The sequence below is a fragment of the Lactuca sativa genome, chromosome 7 (genome assembly GCF_002870075.4).
Source record: "Lactuca sativa cultivar Salinas chromosome 7, Lsat_Salinas_v11, whole genome shotgun sequence".
In the NCBI taxonomy this organism is placed as follows: Eukaryota; Viridiplantae; Streptophyta; class Magnoliopsida; order Asterales; family Asteraceae; genus Lactuca; species Lactuca sativa.
This window is the reverse complement of record NC_056629.2, coordinates 96907494-96928257: the sequence shown is the minus strand read 5'-3', so window position 1 is coordinate 96928257 and position 20764 is coordinate 96907494. Positions and strand designations below refer to the sequence as shown.

The 20764-nt window shown below is 34.4% G+C and overlaps 1 pseudogene; it reads right to left on the bottom strand.

The window, feature by feature from the left end:
• Positions 1–17097, bottom strand: part of LOC111898479 (uncharacterized) — a 28433-nt pseudogene extending 11336 nt beyond the window's left edge.
• Between the last annotated feature and the right edge of the window lie 3667 nt (positions 17098–20764).

The window sequence follows — 20764 nt, the reverse complement described above, 5'->3', positions numbered from 1 at the left end:
TTTTCAGACCGAAATCGTGATGCTTCTCAAGCCGACCAAGAAGTCTTGCACCGAGAAGGACTGCTTACCGAAAACGCGAAGACCGAAAATGAGAACCAAACACGTACACCGAAAATGTCCGAATCCGCAAACCCTCGCACACTCCACCGCAAACCTCGCAGACCGCAATCTCGCATTCAGCCATAAACTCCTTGGAAAGCCTAGCTCCTGACCGAAAATCGTCGTTGAGGTCTCGCTGTTAACGACCAAAAACACATTTTTGTTCAACTTTTTAGTGCAAAACTCAATCAAAAAGTCAATTTTATGAAGAACATGAAGAACAAACACCCAATATTTCTTCTAAAACAAATCAAAAATGCGAAAACCTTAAAAAAAATCCAAAAACTTTCAAAGTCTTGCCAAATTAATTGATACGATCCATGCTCTGATACCAGCTATAAGTCCCCAAATCGCTTTGACGTCTCAATCCAATCCACTTGATGGTGCGAAATCCCAATCAAGTAGATGATGCAAGATGAAATAGAGAACAAGAAGAAGAAGAACAACAACAAGATTAATCTTCAATGCTACAATAATATTAAATGATGATCCATGTACACAAGATTCACACACACTTGTTCTCTCTACTTTCTCTCTATAGAACACAATAATATGACAATGGCAGCCCCTAGAACGTTTTCTCCTCTCTAGACACTTTTTCTAAACCCCAAACACTCCAATTAACCAAATATTTATACATAAGGACAACACCCAAGCCCAAAACCCAATAGCTAGACTGAAATCACATGTGATTTCGGTCCAAGCTACAACGAAACCCAAGCATATTATCAGCCCTAGACCGGAAACTATAAATTCCTAGAAATGGAAAGTATAAACTACAAATTTAGATTCAACAAAGGATCTATGGAGATAGATCAAATTGATTCATTAGATTAAGCCAAAGTACATTGACTCTTGAGAAAACTCAACATGCAGAACTTGGAAAGGTTTGTGCTTAATAAAATATGGCATGACATTGAGCGATGCTAATATGCTTGTTATACTACTAAGCTAAAGGAAATGAGTCATGTCCCTAATGCTTCTATTATGAGATCCATGATATATGTCATGACATGTACCTGTCTTGAGACTTGTATGCCTTGAGCATGACAAGTTGGATAAGATCAATTTGGCAAAAGTCAAGAAATCAATATCAAGAATATTCTGAAGTGTCCTAGGAGGATAAAGGAAAAGATCTTGATAGTATGTAAGAGATCACTGTAAAAGCTACATTGATTCTAACTTCCACATCAATAAACATGATTACGTGTGTAGACGAAATTAATTATTTTACTGAATGATGATGTATTCGCAAGGAATAGTACCAAGTAATACACCATACTGGATTCAACAAATTTAGAGTATATTGTTGTTGGTTAAATTGCAAAGAATACAATGTGACTATAAGAGATTCATTAGTGACATCCTTGTTGAAAACTAAATTTTTTGATAGTCCTTTTGGAGGCTCTTGTGAATTTAAGGGTGATCTTACCTCGAGTATGGATCCCAAGTCACACAAGCTCACAGACACACACTCAGTAAGTACCAACACATTTGATAGTGATTCAAATGTAAAGACATCATAGTCAATAGGTAATATCGAAAGATAATATTTTTGATCCATTTCATAAGCCAATGCCGCTAACAAGTCTGAAAGACAAACAAAGTTGAGAGGCATTAGATTTGCCAATTAATTTGCTTAAGCACTCTTAGCTTGGTTTGTTTTAAACTTGAGAACTTAAGTAGTATAAGTGTTAATTTGATATGGTGATAATTAAGCGAAGATCTTAATGTATGATGGAAATTTGTCATTTCAATTAATGTACCATTGGGTTCTCCTTTTGCATGTTTGGGACCCACTTCTCGCGTATTAATTTACTCAAATATCCACAGTCGGTCATACTCTTGGAAGTAAGTAGTGATTCAAGATTGTCATGATTATTAGTGGATTTCCCATAGTGATTGGACATAGCATAGAGATTGCACTAACACTCATGAGTAGTTAATAGAGATTTAAATATTGGACCAACCAGCACTTAGAGATTACTTCATAGATACAATCACGAGTAATTCTAAGACGATAATATCTTCTATTATTCAAACGTAGATACATGTGGGGTTTTGCTCTATGATTCTATTTAGCATTGTTCTACCCCAACGCTATCTGTAACTGGTTGTTGTAAAAGGTATGTCCATGTGTGACATGATGAAGTAGAAAAAACTATGTTGTCGAATATTATTTGTTCCTTCTTCCTTAATAAGAGAAGCGGTATCTACTTCCTCAAAACATGCTACATGCATAATTATAAAATAATACTTTATATTGATCAAGTGATTACAAAAGATTGGATACAAACCGACTAAGTTTTATTACATTACATATCTACCCAGGAATCTGTTATTCATATACATACATGAACATTAAATACAGAGAAATAGTATTAACTATTCTAAATCTTCCAGCAGTATAAAACTATACTGGATACTCATCACCTGTAAATTTGTTAAACATTGAAAGGGTAAGCGGTGATGCTTAGTGAGTTAAATAATAGATACAATATAGCGTTATGCCATATATATACTTCAATATGCTAGAAGCGAAGAGAAACAAGGAACAACAAGGGCATATGTGAATCAAGTGACAAACTTTTCATATCAATCGAGGATTTGATTCAAAGATATACAATCAATAAGACATAAGGATTTCAATACTTGATATGCATCAATAAAGCTTCGGCCCAAATGGCACAGAAGATATATGATTTCTGATTAACATCTTGGTAGATTTCAGGCTTATAGCCCTGTCTAACCATTTGCCAATACCATAGAATAGAGGTCATTCTCTTACGTAGTCTTGCTCTACATGGTCAACGACTACATACAAGTCCTATCTAACCTTCTTCCAATGCCATAGAATAGAAGTCGTTCTCTTACGAGACATGTTCTACATGGCCAGAGGCTACATACCGGTACCACCGTGAATCTAAGTCCTTTCACAGATCACAGGGTCAAAGGTATAATTTTGCTATTAAAAATGGCACGGGAAAATAACCCGAAAGTATAACTCTAAAAAGCACATAGCACATATAACACATAGCATACAATTGTTCCTATATATTGAACTCACCTTAAACTAACCGGGGGTTAAAATAGTAATTTGGACAGCACTTGGCTTTAAATATGACTTTCTATGTTGAAAACCGGGAGTTTAATTGAAAACCAGGCTCTGCGAAGGTAGAGCTTCAAAACCGAAAAGATAAATTTTTCGGGCATCACTGGCACTTTGGGGCGTGTTTCGGATGTTAGAAATGACATCGGGGCTTCAAGGGATGTCAAAATAGTGAAATTATGGATTTAGGGGTGAAAAATGTCAAAATTCCAAAACTACCCGGAAAATCTTGCATGCCTTCTATTTATAGGGGCAAAGATGCGAGGGTCGGATCCGAGGCTTGAGGAGTCAGCAGCTGCGAAGTCCACGCGGCAGCCGGAGCGAGGTTCGGTGGCCAGATGTCGCACATGCAAGGCGGCCAGGTGCGAGGCTTGGAGCAAAGTGTAGAAGGCGCGTCAGCAGCTTGTAGGCGAGATGTGGCTCACCTCGGACACGCCACGTACGCGACACTCAAAAGGCTTCGGTTGGACCTCCCTTTGGTCCTATCACAATCCGACACGCGTCAAGCATGCGAGGCTCGTACGTGGTCAAATCCGAGCCATGCATGCGAAATTTCTCGGATTTTGTGCCCAAACTTGTAAAATCTATAACTTTCGCATACGAGCTCCTTTTGGACATTCTTTATATGTACGCGTAGGCGGGTATGTATTCTACAACTTTTGTTTAGACTTTATCGGCTAATTTTGATTTATTTTTAATATTATTATTTTTAACAGACCGGGACTAGTAAATTCGTTAAAAATTCATAACTTCTTCATACGGCATTCGTTTTCGTCGGACATTTTACCGTTCTACTACAAATGACGAGATCTTCAATTCTTGTTTAGGTTGTATCGGCTAAAAATCACTCGATCTAAAATTCGAGTTTTTAGTTGTCTATTGTTATTCCGAAACTTAGAAAAATCATAACTTCCTCATACGAAGTCAAATTTTGGCGTTCTTTTTATCGAACTTCTCAGTTTAACGAATACTACGACTTTTCATTTAGATCACTAAGACTAAAAAGTAGTTTATCGAAAACTCGCTTTTTACGTCAATCGGCGTCGTGCCGGTTTTGTCGCGCATCTTCGATTGGTCATAACTTCTTTCTTATAACTCAGATTTCGACGAGGTTTTCGCCTACAAGTTTCTAACGAGATTATCTACAATTTTCAAAAATAAAATTTTACTTATCCCAAAATTTATATTTTTGCTAAATTTCACTATTTGACTTTTAATTGGAATCTCATAAGACTTCCAATATTTTCTTAGTGATTCTAAACATAGTTTTACTTTATTTATAGTAAAAACTATCAGTTAGAACTCAACACTCAATTTCACATAATATTATTCTCTTTTATAATTTACAATACACGATTTCAAAATGTGTATGTTACAAATACCTCCTCCTTTTGAGGATTTCGTCCCCGAAATCATAATGATTAAAATAAATGAGGATACTTTGCTCTTATCTCATTCTTATTCTCCAAAGTATAGTTTGGGCCTTAATAGTGTTTCCACTTGACAAGCACCAACTTCACTTCTTTATTACATAAATTAGTCGTTCATTTGTTTATGATCTTTTCATGTTTTTCTACATATCTTAACTTATTATCCAATTTCTCTTAAGATAACGGAATCGTTTCATCATATACGCTCAAGCATTTTCATAGATAGCTTGCATGAAATACATCATGAATACCTGCCAAATCTTCACGGAATTCCAAGCAGTATGCTTGCTTACCAATCGATCTTTCTTCCAAAGTCACACACCGCCTTTCCATGAAATACCTTCAGTATTGCTAAATCATCCACCCAGAATTCTACGGGTCGTCTCCTCTTTTCTGCATAGGACATTTGTCGATCCTGGGCCGCTTTCATTCTTTCTCGGAAAATTTGTATCTTGTCAGTGATGTCTTGAATCATTTCAGAGCCTCCAAAGATCTTCTGTCCTACGTCATTCCAACATATTTAAGTATGACATTTACGCTCATACAATACTTTATATACCTTTAGTATATTTTCTACTGTTTGGATTGCTCTCTTCTTCTGACCATTTGTCTAAGGATGATAAGCTCTACTAAGTGCAACTCGAGATCCTAATTCATGCTTCATTCTTGTCCAAAAGTGAGAAGTGAAACGAGTATCCCAATCGGAAATAATCTTTAGTGGCGCACCATGTCTCGCCACAATTCCGTCCAAGTATACTTGCGCGTATTTCTCTATTGGAGTATCTTTTCATAGCACAAGAGTTATGTGTGGTTCTTTGATAACCAATATATGCCGGGAATAATATCAAAGTTTGGCAAGGAGATAGGAATTAGGTTAGCAAAAAGATTATAACCTTCAATTCCTATGGTACTATCTCTATAGACTTTATCAGCAAGTAATGATAGACTTCCCATGTCATCTATATGAAATGATTGGACAATTGTGTAACAAGCGATTTGAAAAGAATGTGTGAATTTATAAGGCGCGAAAGAATCTAAGGCATCATAATCAAATAAGATGTGAGCAGATCTAGAGTTTACGATAAAATTCCTAGTCACAACATTCGAGTCCTAACTTACTTCTTCCGTGGTAATCTAAAATGTACGATTTTTAACTTTTGGTTTGCCAAATGATTGTCAAACCTTTCAAACTTCTTAGTTACTAGCGGTGCTCAAATCTGCATCCGCTCATCATTCTCTATTGATCCTTTGATCCAAATCTTTGAGTTAAAACTCAATTCTCATTGCAGATCCCTGCTCCTTCTTGGTTTATAGACTAAACCCAAGATAAGTTCTTTACTTTTGCTATAACTTAAATTATCATATTCCAATGACTTTCAATTGCATAACGCAAGAGACACATAACGAACCAAACTCTCGGCTTTAATTGTCAAATACTATTATGTAAGTAACCTTCCTTCATGTTCTAATGTAATATAATCATATTCTAGCATGTAGCACTTCTTGCTACAAAATTCTTTACTATAACGATGATCGCGATACTTCTATTGATCGCTTCGATTATCTTTCATTTCAATCTTCTGGATTAAGTCGGATGTTACATCGATCTTGGTTCTCTGAACCATGTAACATACTTGTCTATTTCAGACTCGGTTTGATATGACCACTAAGGTTGGAAAAACAATCATCTTCTGAGTCATTACCGAAACGATGGTAACGATATACTCGAACAAAAACATAATTGATTTCTAGCTTCTTGGTAACCTTGTGACTTTCCTTGATCCAAGTGTGAGTCCTGTGCTTCTGGTAGTATATGCCTCTACTACCATTCACACCTACTCATACTCGTCCCAAGTATTGTCTCGCAGTTTCCAAGTTACTATTCAAAAGTTTTCACAAAGCAACTTATCACACATGAAAGTATTCAAACAAGGATTTTTCTATATTCGCCTTCTAGGATTCTTCTCTTGCATATGCTTGATCTAGCATATTTTAATACTTTTCTTAGGTTAATAGGAATTTCACTTCCAAATTCTTCGTATAAATTCTTTCTCGGGTAGTGTCTACTTTGCAAGACATGTAATACCAAAATTTACTCTTGTAGCGTGAAGACAAATGGTTTCCAAATATCTGCATCATCTCTTAACTCATATAATTCACCATGCACATTTTTTCATTTCATTATTCTTCCTTGACATCATCATTCCTGTATATGAGTAATTCTTCTTCTCTTAGGTGTATTCCTTTAAATCTACTCCATAGGAGTCTATCCTAGGAAGTACGCAATACGGTTGCATCTCAGCAAGCTCTACTAGCTTCAAGTTGGTTCTCTGTTATTACTGACTACAACATCTCTTCTCATACAATATTATGCGTGTATTGCTTCTTCAACTAAGCATTCTACCTTACTTAAACAAGTAAGTTGCTTAGCCTTTTACCACTAAATGACTCAATTCACCATCCCAATCTTGTATGTTAAAGTCGGCTTAACACACAATGGAACTTCTATAAGGATGGGATAGAAGTCAATCATCACTTAGTATTATTAAATACTAAGTTTGAACATCTTTTATAGGGTTACTACTCAAACTACATACTACATCACAAAGGCTTGGCCTATTGAGTCTGAAAACTTCATTAGCCTTTCTTTTGATGTTCATTTAACTCTTCTAAATTTTGTACAACATTAATTGCGATAATGCCAAAGTACTGATCACCATCTTCGGTTCTTTTGACTCATTTAAACAATCACTTCTTCAATCTGTACAGCGGTGGAACAACTTCGTGGATTTGCACCAACACATTTGTCTCGCCCAAACGTGTTTCAAACGCACATCTTTCTTCCAAAGATGTTTTTATATATCTAACATACTTTAAATGTATATTACCACTCTATTGGTATTAACACACTTATTACGATAACAATTCATATTTATTATTTTACGATATCTCACAGTCGTTTATTTATAAACTTATCGATTTCAACTATCATAAGTCTATTTATCACTTCGAAAAATTCTATTACGAAAATTCTTAGAATTCTGAACATAAAATTTTCTAAACCAAGGTCGGCAACAGACCTTAAACTTTCTCAAATAATAGCAATTATAGATAAGCACCCTAAGGCATGCTATATTCATTTATTATTTAGCACATATTAGAATATAAGGCATATCTCCTCTTAATATTCTACTGCTTGACTCCATTAGGTATTCAACCTAAAATATGCTAGATACATATCGTATCATCTTTACTAAATAATTCTTGTTTAAGCTTAGAAATTCTCAAAATTCGTAGTTCACTTAAACTAATTTTCTGAAAATTGTGAAGTAACTTAATATCTTAGAATAGTAGGGTTTATCATCACCCAATCCCCCACATAAGTATTTCCTATGGTTTGTATCCATATATTTATTATGAATCCATTCATATATTGAACTTCCAATAGTTTAAGTCTAAATACCAATCTGTGCTATTTAGTTCACGTAAACCATTGGTCTGATACTATGATTGAAAGACCCCAACTTTCGTATTTCTAAAAGACCTAAACTTTCATACTTCACAACATTATTCTTAAGTTACTTCCTCAAAACATGCTACATGCATAATTATAAAATAATACTTTATATTGATAAAGTGATTACAAAAGATTGGATACAAACCGACTAAGTTTTATTACATTACATATCTACCCAGGAATCTGTTATTCATATACATACATGAACATTAAATACAGAGAAATAGTATTAACTATTCTAAATCTTCCAGCAGTATAAAACTATACTGGATACTCATCACCTGCAAATTTGTTAAACATTAAGAGGGTAAGCGGTGATGCTTAGTGAGTTCAATAATAGATACAATATAGCGTTATGCCATATATATATATACTTCAATATGCTAGAAGCGAAGAGAAACAAGGAACAACAAGGGCATATGTGAATCAAGTGACAAACTTTTCATATCAATCGAGGATTTGATTCAAATATATACAATCAATAAGACATAAGGATTTCAATACTTGATATGCATCAATAAAGCTTCAGCCCAAATGGCACAGAAGATATATGATTTATGATTAACATCTTGGTAGATTTCAGGCTTATAGCCCTGTCTAACCATTTTCCAATACCATAGAATAGAGGTCATTCTCTTACGGAGTCATACTCTACATGGTCAGAGGCTACATACCAGTCCTATCTAACCTTCTACCAATGGCATAGAGTAGAAGTCATTCTCTTACGAGACATGTTCTACATGGCCAGAGGCTACATACCAGTACCACCGTGAATCTAAGTCCTTTCAGTGATCATAGGGTCAAAGGTATAATTTTGCTATTAAAAATAGCGAATAAAAATAGCACGGGAATATAACCCGGAATAATACCTCTGAAAAGCACATAGCACATATAACATATAACATACAATTATTCCTATATATTGAACTCACCTTAAATTAACCGGGGGTTAAAATAGTAATTTGGACAGCACTTTGGCTTTAAATATGACTTTCTATGTTGAAAACCGGGAGTTTAATTGAAAACCGGGCTCTGCGAAGGTAGAGCTTCAAAACCGAAAAGATAAATTTTTCAGGATTCATGGGCACTTCGGGGCGTCTTTCGGATGTTAGAAATGACACCAGGGCTTCGGGGGATGTCAAAATAGTGAAAATATGGATTTAGGGGTGAAAAATGGCAAAATTCCAAAACTACCCGGAAAATCTCGCATGCCTTCTATTTATAGGGGCGAAGATGTGAGGGTCAGATCCGAGGCTGGAGGAGTCAGCAGCTGCGAAGACCACGCGGCAGCCAGAGCGAGGTTCGGTGGCCAGACGTCGTACATGCGTGGCGGCCAGGTGCGAGGCTCGGAGGGGTGACATGGAGCGAAGTGTAGAAGGCGCGTCAACAGATCGTAGGTGAGACGTGGCTCACCTCGGACATGCCACATATGCGACACTCAGAAGGCTTCGGTTGGACCTTCCTTCGGTCCTATCACAATCCGACACACATCAAGCATGTGAGGCTCGTACGTGGTCAAATCCGAGCCATGCATGCGAAATTTCTCAGATTTTGTGCCCAAATATCTAAAATCCATAACATTCGCATACGAGCTCCGTTTTTGACGTTCTTTATATGCACGCGAAGGCGGGAATATATTCTACAACATTCGTTTAGACATCGTCAGGTAATTTTGAATTTATTTTTAATATTATTATTTTTAACAGACTGGGACTGGTAAATCCGTTAAAAATTCATAACTTCTTCATACGATATCCGTTTTCGTCAGACTTTTTACCGTTGTACTACAAATGACGAGATCTTCAATTCTCATTTAGGTTGTATCGGCTAAATATCACTCGATCTAAAATTCGAATTTTTAATTGTCTACTGCAATTCCGAAACTTAGATAAATCATAACTTCCTCATACGAAGTCAGATTTTGGCGTTCTTTTTATCGAACTTCTCGGTTTAACAAGTACTACGACTTTAATTTAGATCACTAAGGCTAAAATATATTTTATCAAAAACTCACTTTTTACGTCAGTCGGCGTCATGCCGGTTTTGTCGCGGATCTTCGATTGGTCATAACTTCTTTGTTATAACTGAGATTTCGACGAGGTTTTCGCCTACAAGTTTCTAACGAGATTATCTACAAATTTTCAATACTAAAATTTTACTTATCCCAAAATTTATATTTTCGCAAAATTTCACTATTTGACTTTTTATTGGAATCTCATAAGAATTCCAATATTTTCTGAGTGATTCTAAACATAGTTTTACTTTATTTCTAGTAAAAACTATCAGTTAGAACTCAACACTCAATTTCACATTATATTATTCTCTTTTATAATTTACAATACATGATTTCAAAATGTGTATGTTACAGGTATGCTTTCTTCTTTGTATTTTTGTTTTCTAGGTTTGATGTAATTATCATGAAACCATACATACTAAGGTGCATGTACACTTCGGTATATCATAGCTTTGATTTTTCCGCTACCTAGTTTACAGTGTATTTGATGCATAGAAACCCAACAGCTATGACTGTTAGTAGTTATGAGGATTTAGGGGTAAGTCGGGTATGTTAGGCGTACAGGGCATATGTTGGGCGTATTGGCATGAATAATCATGGATGACCAACCCAGAATGTTACGCATACCTGGAGTACGTTGGGCGTATGCAGATCAGATGCAAACCCTAATTTTGGGTTGTGGGCCCTATTTAAATACTTTAACTCATTTCCAACCTTCCTTATCTTCAGCCTCCATCCCCTTTAGCACTAAATTCAAAACGCTAGCCCCATTTGGAAGGATATTGAGCCTTTGAGTAATTTTTTGGTCGCTTTTGGTGCATTTGGAAGAAGAAGAATTCCTTGGAGAGGTGTTGGTTTTCTTGGAGCTTGTAGATCTAAATCTTGTTCACCTTGATCTTTCTACTGGAGGTAAAAAAAACCTCGAATCTTCATGATGTATTTGATAGATCTAGCTAGTCTTTGGTGTTATGAGCTTTTGGTCACTTTAGTGCATAATGTTTAGATCTTGAAAGTTTGTGATCTTTTTGAGGATAAAGTTGGAAACATTATCAATATAAACATCATATTGATTTTGATCTATAGGTTGGAGGCATGGAATTAATGGATTAAGTTTAAAAAGATGCACTTTTGCATCCTTTGAGACTTAAAGACTAGATCTTGGTTGTTTGACCATTCTAATGGATAAATTTTAAAACTTTATCCACTATGTAGTTATTAGGAACCTTAAAAATGTGATCTTGGTCCTTCTTTTCCTTGCATGCATGAGTTGGTGGTCAATGGTTGAAGTTAGAGATTTAGGGCTTTGGTTTCGGCACCATTAAGCCATGCAAAGTTATAAAGTCAATAACTTTATCAGTTATGACGTCCCATAACAATCACATATGGAATATATGCTTGTTTTCTTAAGGCATTAAGAGGTTTGGAGATAAATTAAGGGTTCAGCATTGTATGCTAGTTGTACCCGGTTGGTACGTTGGGCGTACGTACCTGAATAGCTTTTGGGAAATTTTTGTACCTTGATTCATTTTGGGTTTGGGCCTTGCTTTGTTCAGCAAAGTATTAGATGGGTGAAATAGTCTTTTACCCATTGTTACGAGTAGACATGAATTGGACCTAGATTTATGGGAAATTGTCCTAATTATTGGTTAAGGGTTATTTGGATGTGCTCAGTGTGAGCAACCGAGTAGCAACAGTGCATGGGTGTTTCAGATATCTATGATTGAGGGCAGTCTCCACACTTTATTAGTAGAACTCACTAGCCTTTGTGCTTATAGTTTATGTTGATGGTTTCAAGTACTTCCGGTTTGAATGGGAAGTGCCTGATGTGACTGCACAACATCCCTTAGAGTTTATTCTGCATTGATAATTTTTACTTTGATGTTTAACGCTATTTTTATCTTGAATGGTTTTGAGATCAATTTTATATATAATTTATTATTTTAAAAATGAATATTTTACCTTGGATTTTTCGCATCGTTACAAGTGTTTGCCTAATTCGAGTTCCACAGTCTAGATTGTGGGAAATTTGGACCATGGAAATCATAATCCAACCATGGCAACCTGGTTTCTAACTTAAGAGATTGTTATAAGTGTTTTGGAAGCTCCAATTACAATGAGTGCTAAGTTCGTGTTGATCCTTCATTCGTATTCTAATTCAACACTAACTGTAAATTCGCCTATAATTAACAAGAGATTAAGGATAAATTGTTCATTTGTGGGTTGGCTACTAGGTCTGTCAAAGATATATTCCGAAATGGGAAGGGTAGCACAAATGAAAGAGAAGCAGTTGAAGGTAAGTTCCTAAAAATACGTTCTAAGGTTTGTCAACGAAGTTTTGGTACATCTCAAATGTGAAGACTATATAAGTATCATCTACAAAGTATATAATGAAATGATCGTGGATCTTCGAGGCTATAGTTACTATTACGGGTACTCTAAATACAATAAAACCGCATTTGAAGAACATACTTAAAGAGTCATTATTTCTAAATGTACATGATGAAAGTTATGATAAATTAAATCGCATTATCTGGGTAGTATTAGGAGTGTTTAGAAATGATAAGTAATCTCACTGTTATCAAAATGTGTAATATTTCCAAGAGAATGAAGATATATGTGTGGCGATCAAACGAAGTAGTAAAATAATAAAGAAATTTATTAAGGTTAAAGATTTAAGTCATCAATGAGAAAACTTGTATAGAAATATTTATATTGCAATTTTTGAAAAATTATCCGATCGTTTAAGTCAAGTCTAAAACAAATCAACAAGTAGTTGGAATATATATGATAACAAATTAAAGAGTTAGGAACATAATGGAAATGGCAAAGTAGAATCCTATTTTAAGAAAGGCGTAAACATATAAATCATTACAAATGGTGCATTCTTAATTTAGCGATAATAAGACAACATTCTTTCAGAGGATAGGTAATCGTAACATTCAAATAGTCTATGTTTATAAAGAAAAGAAAATATATGAGAAGAATATAACTCTTCACAACTATTTTCACGATTTAGAAAGATGATAAACACAAGGGTATTCATATTTTGTATTAATTGTAAGGGATATACAATGAAAATTGCATTTTTAATCAAATTGCTACATTTTGTACAAAGGATCAATTGAAATACGGTAGATTTCATAATAAAAACCAAATGTATATGATAGGAGGTGTTGTTGAATATATCAAGTTGACCAAGTCAAAATTACACCTCACAAGTATATACATATTAATTGCTCTAAATGAAATGGTAGACTTCTACTCTTTATGCGTACGAATATGGTACCAAGGGGAGCAAAACAAAACAAACAAACAAACAAACAAAGTTAAACCATATATTATGTTATTATTATGGGTGTGTGATATCTCGAATCAGATAGATAGCAATGAATCAAGTGCGGGGGAAAGAAAAAGGAAGGCAGCAGTAGCAACAATTATTATTGTTAAAATTTTAAAGACAATATTTGTAGGTAGATTTTAAAACTATGTTAAGATATATTTCCAACTTCCATCCTTGATGTATGTTAATGATTAAATAGACATGTGGACGTTTTAACGTGTTTGATAAGGTTTGCTTAAAATTTATTAGTTATCTATTAAGTTAAACTCCGTTTGTGAAAAAGAAGGAACGCTAAAACTGGTAATTGAAAATCTGACTGTTTTGACTCTTTAGATTGGAATCCAACAATGGCTAAAATGGATAAGGTAAAGACTCAATACGTTTAAAGAATTATGATACATTGTTAAAAGTTTGTTACTAGATATTTAAAAGTGAAAACTAAGTTTTATAATGCTGTAAATTTTAGAAACTTTATAGATTATAAAGCTAATTTGAAACAAACTAAACAAGTGAGTTATGTTTTGAAATGTTGGCATTAATGATGTCTTATAAACATGTTCGGAGTATGTAGTAGTAAGGATATTATGTTGGATTTTATGAAAACATGATTAAATGAAGTAAAATGACTATATGATAAAGTGGTCAAAAAGAGCCAAACCAAAAGTTATTCAAAAGGCCCAATGAATCTTTTACACTTAAACCGAGCATCGATGCCATATGTGTGGGTTCCACCATATAGAGTCTAAAGACTTCAATAAAATAAAATGTTTTTAAGATTTCTAAAATGTGACTAAATGGTAACCATGTTTAAAATGGTTTATGTGCCCTTAAAAGCATATCTACCTATTGAAATCGATTTGAAAGTAAACTGAAATGGCAAGGTTAGAATCAACTTCGGTTTAATTAAGTTTTTAGAAAAAGGGTAAGTTAGCAAGGTAAAGTAGGTTTTTCTTACGGAGAAATATGACTTACATGGTTAGGAAATGTCTATTAAACTATATGTAATTGTAATAAAATATTTTACTAATGATAAATAGAACCGGTGAATGAAATAGGATTTTAATGGAAGATTAAGATAGGATTTGTGGATTAGCATAGCTAATCACACCTAAATACTATGATGAGTACAAATGAGTTCCTCCAAAATTGTTTGTAAAATCATTTACTGTACATATGCAGTTCCACACCTTTTAGAGAGGTGAAAGGTTAAGTTATAGGTTTGGCATGCGACATATGGCGTTAGGGGATGTAATCCTTGATAACGATATGAATATCAGTAATATCGATAAGGACTCGAAAAAACGAATGAAAACGATAAGGGTCGAAGGAGGATTCAAAATTATAGGAAAGATTAGTACAACGAAGTAGTGCAATGTTTTAACAGGCATGAAAATTTAAGGTTAAAGGTTGGGCATGAGACATGTTAGTAATTTGGAAAGTGTAAGATGATGGTATACTTGATACGATCACTAGTGCATCTAGGGGCCTTGAACTAAGACTTGTAAATTTTTGTCATAAAGGGGATGGTTTATGCTTGAATTCAGATATGCGAAGTAAAGACGGTAGGGTAAGAATACCTAAAGAAAACGTTTTTGTTAAAAGTGATATCCTTGGCTAAGTTTTAATCTCAACGTGGAAACAAGCGGAAGATTAAACCGTAGTATAGAGGGGAACTCTCACATATTGACAACAATGGGTTAAACCTCTTTTCTCATCGTGAGTCATATCAGGAACGATCATTAATGGTATCCAAGTGACTACTTGTGGTGACTCTTCTACCTCCTACAACGATGCTCCTATTGCCACCCTTGTTAGTATCGGAATGCTTTTCCTAATTGTAACTCTAGTATGTAGAAGACATAGAAATATTGCAGTAGAAATGATATTAGTGTCGACTTATGATTGTCACTAGTGGTTCTCTAGTTGCTAACCTTACGTCTAGAGTCAATAGCTACCAAAGAATACTCGTTCTCAACAATAAGTGGATTGTTCCTAGAGCGGCTAGTGATATAACCTAACTAGTTAGCCTAGCATTTGATAAGCGATAACAATATTTCGAATTAAATACATTGTGATAATAGTGCACTTAGTTTCTAAGTGTAACTAGATGAATGCCTATAATTTGCATTGCCTACACATACAACGGAAAATTTTGTTTTTCAAAAGTTTAAATTGAATGTTGTTTTGAACATAATTCTATCATAATAGTTTCTAGTATAAAAGTAATTTTCCTTAATTAAGCATAGGTGGCCAGACTATACCTGATTAAAGTCGAATAATGTACACTCTACTTAGTTATACCAGTAGTATGTTCAGTTTTGTAAAAGTTGTTTTGAAATTTTTTTGCTATATTTTGATTTCTACAAAGGAAAATTGGTGTTATCTATAACCTTCGGCTTTGATACCATTCTCTGTCACACTCCGCTAAAGCGGAAACATGAGGTGTAATAGTACAAAGGGTCTCATAAAAAAAGTTAAAAGACAACATCAATCATAGTATTAAGAAGCATGACAATTTATAATGAGTTTGAACAACGTTTATTACAAATTACAATGTATTTGAACAATAACACATGTGAATGCTCCGACAAGTGATGTGTCCTTACGTGCCATCTTAATAGATGATTTCTAAAAAAGCATGTAAAATGAGCGGTCGACTACCGAAATAGTTGGTGAGTTCACATGTTTATAGCATAACACAGTTTCAAATCATGAAAATCGTAATATTGATAAAAAGTTTCCATAAATGTAAGTTCTTTGCTAACATGAAAAACAAAGTTCATTGCTATCATGAGAAATAAATTATGTTACCATCATGAGAAACAAAGTCTATTACTATCATGAGAAATAATTTTTGTTACCATCATGAGAAACAAAGTTCGATGCTAACATGAGATACAAAGTACATATGTGTATAATGATCAAACCATGAGTTCACAACCTAAGCCTAATGATCAAGTGATGCCCTATACAGATCCACATTTATCACTTACATAGATACAATGCTAAAATGCACTCCAATAACTGTACGAGTGAGTAGTTATGTACCTCCTAATTGGAGATGCACAAACAGCGAATCCGATCCGATCCGGATCCAGATCCGATCCGGTTTGATAACGTCAATCAGAATCCGGTTTCACCAAAAATCTGATCCGATTTCAAACTGGTTTTGACCGGTTCTCCCTTTAGCAAATCCGAATCGGTTTAATCCAATCTGGTTTGGATCTGATAAGAAATGTACAATTTTTTTAAAAAGAACATTTTTAGGACCTCATATATAACACAAAATGCAACATAGGTTCATTAAAATAGTTAAAACATGCACTAAACGTCGAAATAGAAAGAGTTTAGAAACTAGCTAACTAATAATGATAATAACAAAGTGGCATTATAACATTTTAACAAATAGAAAGAGTTTTTGTGGTCTTCCACTTCATGTCACCTTCACTAAAGTTTTATTCAACCGCCACGCAAATGGTTAGGAGTCTCATCAATGCCATATTCTTCATCTTCATCTTTGTCTTCATCATCATCGTCTTTGTTTACTATCGGAGGTGTTGATAAACCTTGATGATATTCTTCTTCCATTATCTCCGGTTCATCTTTTTATGCTAGTGGGCCTTCTAGTGATGCCAAGTGTTGCACACGTTCCACCGAATCCAAGTAATCCTTCAAGAAAATGCAAACCTCTACCACAATCGGGGTAAGATTCTTCCACAAATTTGATAAAACTCTACCATTAAAAGAAAAAAGTGGATTCTGAAGCTACCATGGAAGCTTGGACGATTAGTAAATCACGGTCCATGACGGAGAGAATAGGAAATTATGCTTCATTTTCTCTCCACCAAGCCAAAAGATCCAAAATTTTAAATTGTGGTGCACTCATCAATTTTAAAATGTTTGACCCCATATAAATTCTATGTTCGCTACTACGGGTTAATGAGCATGATCGTTTGTTTTGTTCCTCCAAAAGGTAGTTATGGAGTTTAATATGAAAACCCGTTCGAGCCCCACTACTACCCAATGCATTACCAGTAGAGTCAGTAACACTTACAAAAGTGTTTGATATATTGCCATATTTTGTAGTGTAAATGTCAAATAAATTAGCAAAACTGTTATTAAAATGGTGTATTTGGATACGAAACTAGTTTGAGTCATCTTTGTGAAACTTTAAAGAGATGGAAATTTTGGTAACCAAAGCCTCTACGCCCGTCACATTGATACATGGGCTTAATGTTGTGGCGCAAGTAAAAAGTGGTAGCATTTCTTTGAAATATTTGACTAATTTTTCTCCCATTGGTCTCGTAACCAAAACAAATATTTCACTTCTTTGTTCAAAACGCTCAAATTGTGTAGACATCAACCATAATTTATTTAGTAACAACAGACGTGTAGGATAATAGACATCCGATAAAAAAGTGGTTGATTGTTTAAAAACTTTTAACATTTCCACAAACTCTTCCATCAACTCTCAATCAAAATTCGAAAACGCGTTTTTTCCTTTTGAATTTTGTGTCATAAAACAATTGCAAAGAGATTCTTTAACGTGTCAATCTTTCAAACATCATGCACGTCGAACTCCATCTAGTGTCAACATCCCAATGAGGATTATATGGAGTTATATTAATGGAAATGGTAAACTTTTGATATTTTTCTAATGTAGCTGTATTTTTTCCAAAAACCCTAGTTAACACATTTTTGAATTTTTAAATCATCGAATCTATCATCTTTAAACCATCTTGTACCACTAGATTAATAACATGACAAGCATATCGAGTATGAAAAAACAAGCCATCCAAAATAGATCTATATTTTGCAATTAATATTTTTGCGGCTGCGGTATTGTTACTTGCATTGTCAAACGAAATAGAGAAGATTTCTCGCTTAAATTAAGTCTCTATAACGCTTACTAAAATTGCAAATAACCATTCCCCCGTGTGAGGATACGCAAAAAGTTCAAAAACAATAACTTTTTTGTTCATTACCCAAGTAGAGGGGTCTATCCAATTTATCATGACGACAAGATTGCTTATAGAAACACTTCTGGTGGAGGACCCAACATCACAAGTTAAAGAAACACCAGTTTTTAAATTTAAAAATCTCAATTGTATATATTTTTTTGCTATACCCCAATACTTTATATCATCACGTCTAAGAGTAGTGCGACTTACTTACTGGTATTGAGGTTGCATCTTTTCCCATAAAATCCATGTCAATCTTGGGTTGTCGAAGTGGTTGAAAGACAATCCCTCTTGAATCATGAACTTGCAAAAACTTTCACAAACATCTTCATCCTTGTAAAAAAAAGTCAAATTAAATACAACGAACAATAAATCGTTTTTGGACATGTTTTTCCACCCCAAAATGTAAAAACGGAAAAATATCGGCTGTAAATACTAACAATGCATTGAGATGATGCTAACGATGCCTTGAATAAGTTCCACATGGCCTACTACCAATGTTCTACAATGATGTTACATGATAATGAGTCTCTAGTCAAAATAATATAATAGTATACTTATCTTATACAATAGGTTTATGCCAATCATGTATCAAAAGTTTGAGTTTGAATAAGTCACAAACATTTTTCTATGAAAATTAGATTACCATGAATCAATTTCTTACATAATAATTTATGTGAAAATATTCCATCTTTGAAATGTTAAAAATTTGACATTTTTGAAGATGTTCAAAAGACAAAATTTTCAAAACTAAATCAAATTAGTTCTAAAATTTCTAAAACTTTCTATTTCAGTCTTAGCTGAAGTCAAAGACCTTAAGACAAATTTTAATGAATTTTAGACAAGTTTAACTATTTTTCCACCATTTAATTCCGTTAAATCATCATAAAATTGTGAAAAATACCAATAACTTGGTGTTATAAAACATATTGTTGTGTGTGATTCGGTGAGTGAGTACAAGCGATCATTGAATCACAGTTTATCCATTCCTTTTACCTAAAGTGGGATAAAAGCGATATATGCGGGCCCTTGTATGATTTAGTGATGACACCTAAAGTGTTTGGCCAAGTCAGGACTAAGTTGATGTCTTCAATTGTAGTCTGCTGTCAGTCGTCGTAAATCGAAAATCAGGAAAAACACATAGACTAAGAGAATGATTTAAATCCATGTCTCACGTCTATACGATATCTAGAATGGAGCAATATATGATACCTTATCTAAAGGACACACTTCTTATAAGATCAGAGTTGACAGCGACTTTTGAAAGCTACGATTGCAGATCGAGATCTGAAGTCATACGCAGAATAACTATTAGACTTATCCAAGTGGAAGACTGTTGGAGTAGTGTCTAAGTCCATAACTATTTTGGTATGTACTTGACCCGATTGTGCATGGTCTTTTTGGGTTGCCTTCACGAAAGCAACTTGATAGGATGAATTATGGAGAGAGAGGATTAATTATGATTTATTAATATATTATGAGAATAATATATTAAAGGAGAAATCATATTGTTTAATTAATATTGGTCAATAATTAATTAAAATTTAATTTTGTGGCTAAAAGAGATTAATTAAACTTAAAGCATTAGAACTATCAATTGTGTGATAGTTGAATATTGGGCTAATGGACTCCATATTAGAGGAGTGGACGAATTATATGGGGAAACCCATTAGAAATCTTCAAAGGCCTCTAAGGAGGGAGTCCATGGGCTGCTTAGGGCCTAAGTAGTCAAATTAGGGTTTTCTTGTTAGATAACCGTAATAGCCTTACTATATAAGGACCCCTAGGGCACCAAAAACATGGCTAAGAGTTTCTTAGGGTTTCTAGACGTTTTTGAGTGCCTCTCCTCTTCTCCTTCTTTGTCCTCTTGCTCTTGGTGCTTGTGAGCCATTAGAGGTGTGACATTTGTGACACTAAGCTTTCAGAAGCCAATTACAAGGAGGAATTGAGATTGTTATTCCTGCATAACAATCAAGGTAAGATCTAAACCCTAATTCTTATGTTAATATCTATTTTCACAAGCTAGATCTAGGCTTTATTACATTGGATGATTATTGAATGTTCATTAGACAAACTAGATCCAAAGCTTTAGGGTTTGCATGTACACCATAGGAATGATGTAGTGTAATGCCCGCAGATCCGGGGTAGTCAAATTAGAGGCAATAAGGGGTCGAAAAACGACATTTCGACAAAATATTATTTAGAATAAATAATCTTAACCAAGTTGTAGAATATGTCACAAGGTTTCCGTACATATAAAGAACGCTAAAATCCGAGTTATAACGAAGAAGTTA